The sequence below is a fragment of the Salvelinus alpinus genome, chromosome 13 (genome assembly GCF_045679555.1).
Source record: "Salvelinus alpinus chromosome 13, SLU_Salpinus.1, whole genome shotgun sequence".
Lineage (NCBI taxonomy): Eukaryota > Metazoa > Chordata > Actinopteri > Salmoniformes > Salmonidae > Salvelinus > Salvelinus alpinus.
The window spans coordinates 57,807,481-57,814,980 of NC_092098.1; the positions used below are offsets into that span (position 1 = coordinate 57,807,481).

Genomic DNA, 7,500 nt, shown 5'->3' on the forward strand with positions numbered 1-7,500 from the left:
CCCTTTATAAATGCTCATGGTTCTCTGAGAGGAACCTTCCCTGCTCCCCTTTATAAATGCTCATGGTTCTCTGAGAGGAACCTTCCCTGCTCCCCTTTATAAATGCTCATGGTTCTCTGTATTATTTGAAGTGTCTACTAGAGGAACCTTCCCTGCTCCCCCCATTACATCTCACAACTCTAAAGGTGACCATGTGGTTCTTCGACCTTCAGGCTGATTCATATGCCACTCTCTCTCTTTTCTCCCGCTTTCACTTCATGAGGGTGAGAGTCCTTCCCTCCCTCCCCTGACACTCTTTCTCAACCTCTTCCTCCCTCCCTCCCTCTGCCCCTCAGCTATAAGACACATGGACACACACACTGACCTGGTGTAATTACCTAGGTAACACCTCTAGATTATATTGTAGATAGTTACACATTAACAGCAGTGACACGTCGGTAGCCCATGTTCAGCTACAGTATCAAAGTCTCCCACAACAGACAGTGGAAGAGGGGAGAGTTAGTTACGCGCTGGTGACATTAACTGACTTCTGTTCAGTGTGGGAACTGATGAAGGATAAACTGGACTTGCTGGCTGGCTGGCTGGCTCTCTCTCCCCCCTCTCTTTCCTTCCCTCTCTCCCCTCTCTCTCTCTCTCCCCTCTCTCTCCCTCTCCCCTCTCTCCCCTCTCTCCCTCTCTCCCTCCGCTCTCCCTCTCTCCCCCCTCTCCCCTCTCTCTCTCTCTCAATACATTATCTGGCCAACGGTACATCCCATTCGCAGCACAATAGCACTGCAAACAAATGATAATCAAACTGAACATACGGTGACCCGTCGGCACTCTTCTAGTCATAACTCCGGAGACAAAACTGCTTGAGAGAAAAAGGCCAAACCATTAGCTCATAATGACCTAGACAGTTAGTGGACCGGTGAATTCAGCAGGCTGACATACCACCATCTATTAAAACATTCTGTTGCACAGATTCTTCTTCTTATATTAAACCCGTGTCCACATCACTCACGCCCAGAGAAATACATGGGATACATGGTTTCACCAATGGAAATACAAAGATGAGTTCTTCCAAGCTTCTATTGCTTATTATTAACATGAAAGAAATAACAGTAACTCTATACAGTAGTCCATTAATTAACATACAACATTAAAACCTATTGCCAATCTATAGACAGTTTGTACTAACAGTATCTAAGGTGAAGACTGGTACGACTCCATGCAGTTATATTACAGGCAAGTTACCTACCGGTAGCCTAGTCCCTGACACACACAGGAGTTCAGTTGGATGTTGTTCAGAACTCTTCTGAGGGCTTCTTGTCTTGATGTGGTCCTGGTCAGTCGTACCGGCATCTGGACGGGGAAGCCTTTATACGCACCGCGAACCGGGAAAACATCTCTATCTTACTATTGGCTTTCTGAGGTGCCGCTGGAACACTGCTGCAGCCAATCAGAGCTCCCCCTCACAGGCGCCCTCTACGGGGTCCACGGAGCAAAAGAGAGAGAGCTGAGGCACAGGAAATATATTGACAAAGATTGTGTTTTTATTAAGATAGCTTAAGTGATTTGGAACTGGGCGTTTATAATAGTGAAGTCATTTCATTGTATTTATTTAGCCAGGATAATCTACTCAGCAATAATTACCCATGTTTAGCAGGGAGTCCTGCGTTCCAATAGTAAAGTCAAACAAAGTCACAGAAACAGAAAGACAAAGCAGAGATAAGGATGGACTCTTTCTACAGTATCTATCTATCTATATATCTATCTACAGTATCTATCTATATATATATATCTACAGTATCTATCTATATATCTATCTACAATATCTATCTATCTATATCTATCTACAGTATCTATCTATCTACAGTATCTATCTATATATATATCTACAGTATCTATCTATATATCTATCTACAGTATCTATCTATATATATATCTACAGTATCTATCTATATATATATCTACAGTATCTATCTATCTATCTATATATCTATCTACAGTATCTATCTATATATATATCTACAGTATCTATCTATCTACAGTATCTATCTATATATATATCTACAGTATCTATCTATCTATCTATCTATCTACAGTATCTATCTATATATATATCTACAGTATCTATCTATCTATATATCTATCTACAGTATCTATCTATATATCTATCTACAGTATCTATCTATATATATATCTACAGTATCTATCTATATATATATATCTACAGTATCTATCTATATATATATCTACAGTATCTATCTATATATATATCTACAGTATCTATCTATCTACAGTATCTATCTACAGTATCTATCTATCTACAGTATCTATCTATATATATATCTACAGTATCTATCTATATATATATCTATAGTATCTATCTATATATATATCTATCTAAATACTGTATATATCTACAGTATCTATCTATCTATCTATATACTGTATATATCTACAGTATCTATCTATCTATATATATATGTACAGTATCTATCTATATATATATCTACAGTATCTATCTATATATATATCTACAGTATCTATCTATCTATCTATCTATATATATATCTACAGTATCTATCTATATCTATATCTACAGTATCTATCTATCTATCTATATACTGTATATATCTACAGTATCTATATATATATCTACAGTCTCTATCTATATATATATCTACAGTATCTATCTATCTACAGTATCTATCAATTCAATTCAATTCAATTCAAGGGGCTTTATTGGCATGGGAAACATGTGTTAACATTGCCAAAGCAAGTGAGGTAGATATTATACAAAAGTGAAATAAACAATACAAATTAACAGTAAACATTACACATACAGAAGTTTCAAAACAATAAAGACATTACATTACTGTAGACATCTATATATATATCTACAGTATCTATCTATCTATCTATATATATATCTACAGTATCTATCTATCTATCTATCTATATATATATCTACAGTATCTATCTATATATCTATCTATCTACAGTATCTATCTATATATATATCTACAGTATCTATCTATATATCTATATATCTACAGTATCTATCTATATATCTACAGTATCTATCTATCTAAATACTGTATATATCTACAGTATCTATCTATCTATCTATCTATCTATATACTGTATATATCTACAGTATCTATCTATCTATATATATATCTACAGTATCTATCTATATATATATCTACAGTATCTATCTATCTATCTATCTATATATATATCTACAGTATCTCTCTATATATATATCTACAATATCTATCTATATATATATCTACAGTATCTATCTATCTATCTATATATATCTACAGTATCTATCTATATATATATCTACAGTATCTATCTATCTACAGTATCTATCTATATATATATCTACAGTATCTATCTATATATATATCTACAGTATCTATCTATCTACAGTATCTATCTATCTATATATATATCTACAGTATCTATCTATATATCTATCTATCTACAGTATCTATCTATATATATATCTACAGTATCTATCTATATATATATCTACAGTATCTATCTATCTATATATATATATCTACAGTATCTATCTATATATATATCTACAGTATCTATCTATCTATCTACAGTATCTATCTATATATCTATCTACAGTATCTATCTATATATCTACAGTATCTATCTATATATCTATCTACAGTATCTATCTATCTATATATATATCTACAGTATCTATCTATCTATCTACAGTATCTATCTATATATCTATCTACAGTATCTATCTATCTATCTACAGTATCTATCTATATATATATCTACAGTATCTATCTATCTACAGTATCTATCTATATATATATCTACAGTATCTATCTATATATCTATCTACAGTATCTATCTATATATATATCTACAGTATCTATCTATATATATATCTACAGTATCTATCTATCTATATATCTATCTACAGTATCTATCTATATATATATCTACAGTATCTATCTATCTACAGTATCTATCTATATATATATCTACAGTATCTATCTATCTATCTATCTACAGTATCTATCTATATATATATCTACAGTATCTATCTATCTACAGTATCTATCTATATATATATCTACAGTATCTATCTATATATATATCTACAGTATCTATCTATCTACAGTATCTATCTATATATATATCTACAGTATCTATCTATATATATATCTACAGTATCTATCTATATATATATCTACAGTATCTATCTATATATATATCTACAGTATCTATCTATCTACAGTATCTATCTACAGTATCTATCTACAGTATCTATCTATATATATATCTACAGTATCTATCTATATATATATCTACAGTATCTATCTATATATATATCTATCTAAATACTGTATATATCTACAGTATCTATCTATCTATCTATATACTGTATATATCTACAGTATCTATCTATCTATATATATATCTACAGTATCTATCTATATATATATCTACAGTATCTATCTATCTATCTATCTATATATATATCTACAGTATCTATCTATCTATCTATCTATCTATCTATCTATCTACAGTATCTATCTATATATATATCTACAGTATCTATCTATCTATATATCTATCTACAGTATCTATCTATATATATATCTACAGTATCTATCTATCTACAGTATCTATCTATATATATATCTACAGTATCTATCTATATATCTACAGTATCTATCTATATATATATCTACAGTATCTATCTATATATATATATACAGTATCTATCTATCTACAGTATCTATCTACAGTATCTATCTATCTATATATATATCTACAGTATCTATCTATATATATATCTACAGTATCTATCTATATATATATCTATCTAAATACTGTATATATCTACAGTATCTATCTATCTATCTATATACTGTATATATCTACAGTATCTATCTATATATATATCTACAGTATCTATCTATCTATCTATATATATATCTACAGTATCTATCTATATATATATCTACAGTATCTATCTATCTATCTATCTATATATATATCTACAGTATCTATCTATATCTATATCTACAGTATCTATCTATCTATATACTGTATATATCTACAGTATCTATCTATATATATATCTACAGTATCTATCTATATATATATCTACAGTATCTATCTATATATCTATCTACAGTATCTATCTATCTATCTATCTATATATCTACAGTATCTATCTATATATCTATCTACAGTATCTATCTATCTATATATATATCTACAGTATCTATCTATCTATCTATATATATATCTACAGTATCTATCTATATATATATATCTACAGTATCTATCTATATATCTACAGTATCTATCTATATATCTATCTACAGTATCTATCTATCTATATATATATCTACAGTATCTATCTATCTATCTACAGTATCTATCTATATATCTATCTACAGTATCTATCTATCTATCTACAGTATCTATCTATATATATATCTACAGTATCTATCTATCTACAGTATCTATCTATATATATATCTACAGTATCTATCTATATATCTATCTACAGTATCTATCTATATATATATCTACAGTATCTATCTATATATATATCTACAGTATCTATCTATCTGTATATCTATCTACAGTATCTATCTATATATATATCTACAGTATCTATCTATCTACAGTATCTATCTATATATATATCTACAGTATCTATCTATCTATCTATCTACAGTATCTATCTATATATATATCTACAGTATCTATCTATATATATATCTACAGTATCTATCTATCTATATATCTATCTACAGTATCTATCTATATATATATCTACAGTATCTATCTATATATATATCTACAGTATCTATCTATCTACAGTATCTATCTATATATATATCTACAGTATCTATCTATATATATATCTACAGTATCTATCTATATATATATCTACAGTATCTATCTATATATATATCTACAGTATCTATCTATATATATATCTACAGTATCTATCTATCTACAGTATCTATCTACAGTATCTATCTATCTACAGTATCTATCTATATATATATCTACAGTATCTATCTATATATATATCTACAGTATCTATCTATATATATATCTATCTAAATACTGTATATATCTACAGTATCTATCTATCTATCTATATACTGTATATATCTACAGTATCTATCTATCTATATATATATCTACAGTATCTATCTATATATATATCTACAGTATCTATCTATCTATCTATCTATATATATATCTACAGTATCTATCTATCTATCTATCTATCTACAGTATCTATCTATATATATATCTACAGTATCTATCTATCTATATATCTATCTACAGTATCTATCTATATATATATCTACAGTATCTATCTATCTACAGTATCTATCTATATATCTACAGTATCTATCTATATATATATCTACAGTATCTATCTATATATATATATACAGTATCTATCTATCTACAGTATCTATCTACAGTATCTATCTATCTATATATATATCTACAGTATCTATCTATATATATATCTACAGTATCTATCTATATATATATCTATCTAAATACTGTATATATCTACAGTATCTATCTATCTATCTATATACTGTATATATCTACAGTATCTATCTATCTATATATATATCTACAGTATCTATCTATCTATCTATATATATATCTACAGTATCTATCTATATATATATATCTACAGTATCTATCTATCTATCTATCTATCTATATATATCTACAGTATCTATCTATATCTATATCTACAGTATCTATCTATCTATCTATATACTGTATATATCTACAGTATCTATCTATCTATATATATATCTACAGTATCTATCTATATATATATCTACAGTATCTATCTATCTATCTATCTATCTATCTATATATCTATCTATCTATCTACAGTATCTATCTATATATATATCTACAGTATCTATCTATCTATATATCTATCTACAGTATCTATCTATATATATATCTACAGTATCTATCTATCTACAGTATCTATCTATATATATATCTACAGTATCTATCTATATATATATCTACAGTATCTATCTATATATATATCTACAGTATCTATCTATATATATATATACAGTATCTATCTATCTACAGTATCTATCTACAGTATCTATCTATCTATATATATATCTACAGTATCTATCTATATATATATCTACAGTATCTATCTATATATATATCTATCTAAATACTGTATATATCTACAGTATCTATCTATCTATCTATATACTGTATATATCTACAGTATCTATCTATCTATATATATATCTACAGTATCTATCTATCTATCTATATATATATCTACAGTATCTATCTATATATATATCTACAGTATCTATCTATCTATCTATCTATATATATATCTACAGTATCTATCTATATCTATATCTACAGTATCTATCTATCTATCTATATACTGTATATATCTACAGTATCTATCTATATATATATCTA

At 27.9% G+C, this 7,500-nt stretch overlaps 1 protein-coding gene across 5 annotated transcripts in view; it reads right to left on the bottom strand.

The window, feature by feature from the left end:
* The window catches only part of LOC139537971 (large neutral amino acids transporter small subunit 4-like), a 60,655-nt gene extending 59,278 nt beyond the window's left edge, over positions 1–1,377 (bottom strand). For all 5 annotated transcript variants that reach the window (XR_011667646.1, XR_011667644.1, XR_011667645.1 and 2 more), the window contains exon 1: positions 1,238–1,377. The gene's annotated coding sequence lies outside the window, so the exon portion shown is untranslated. The remainder of the gene's footprint in view (positions 1–1,237) is intronic.
* Between the last annotated feature and the right edge of the window lie 6,123 nt (positions 1,378–7,500).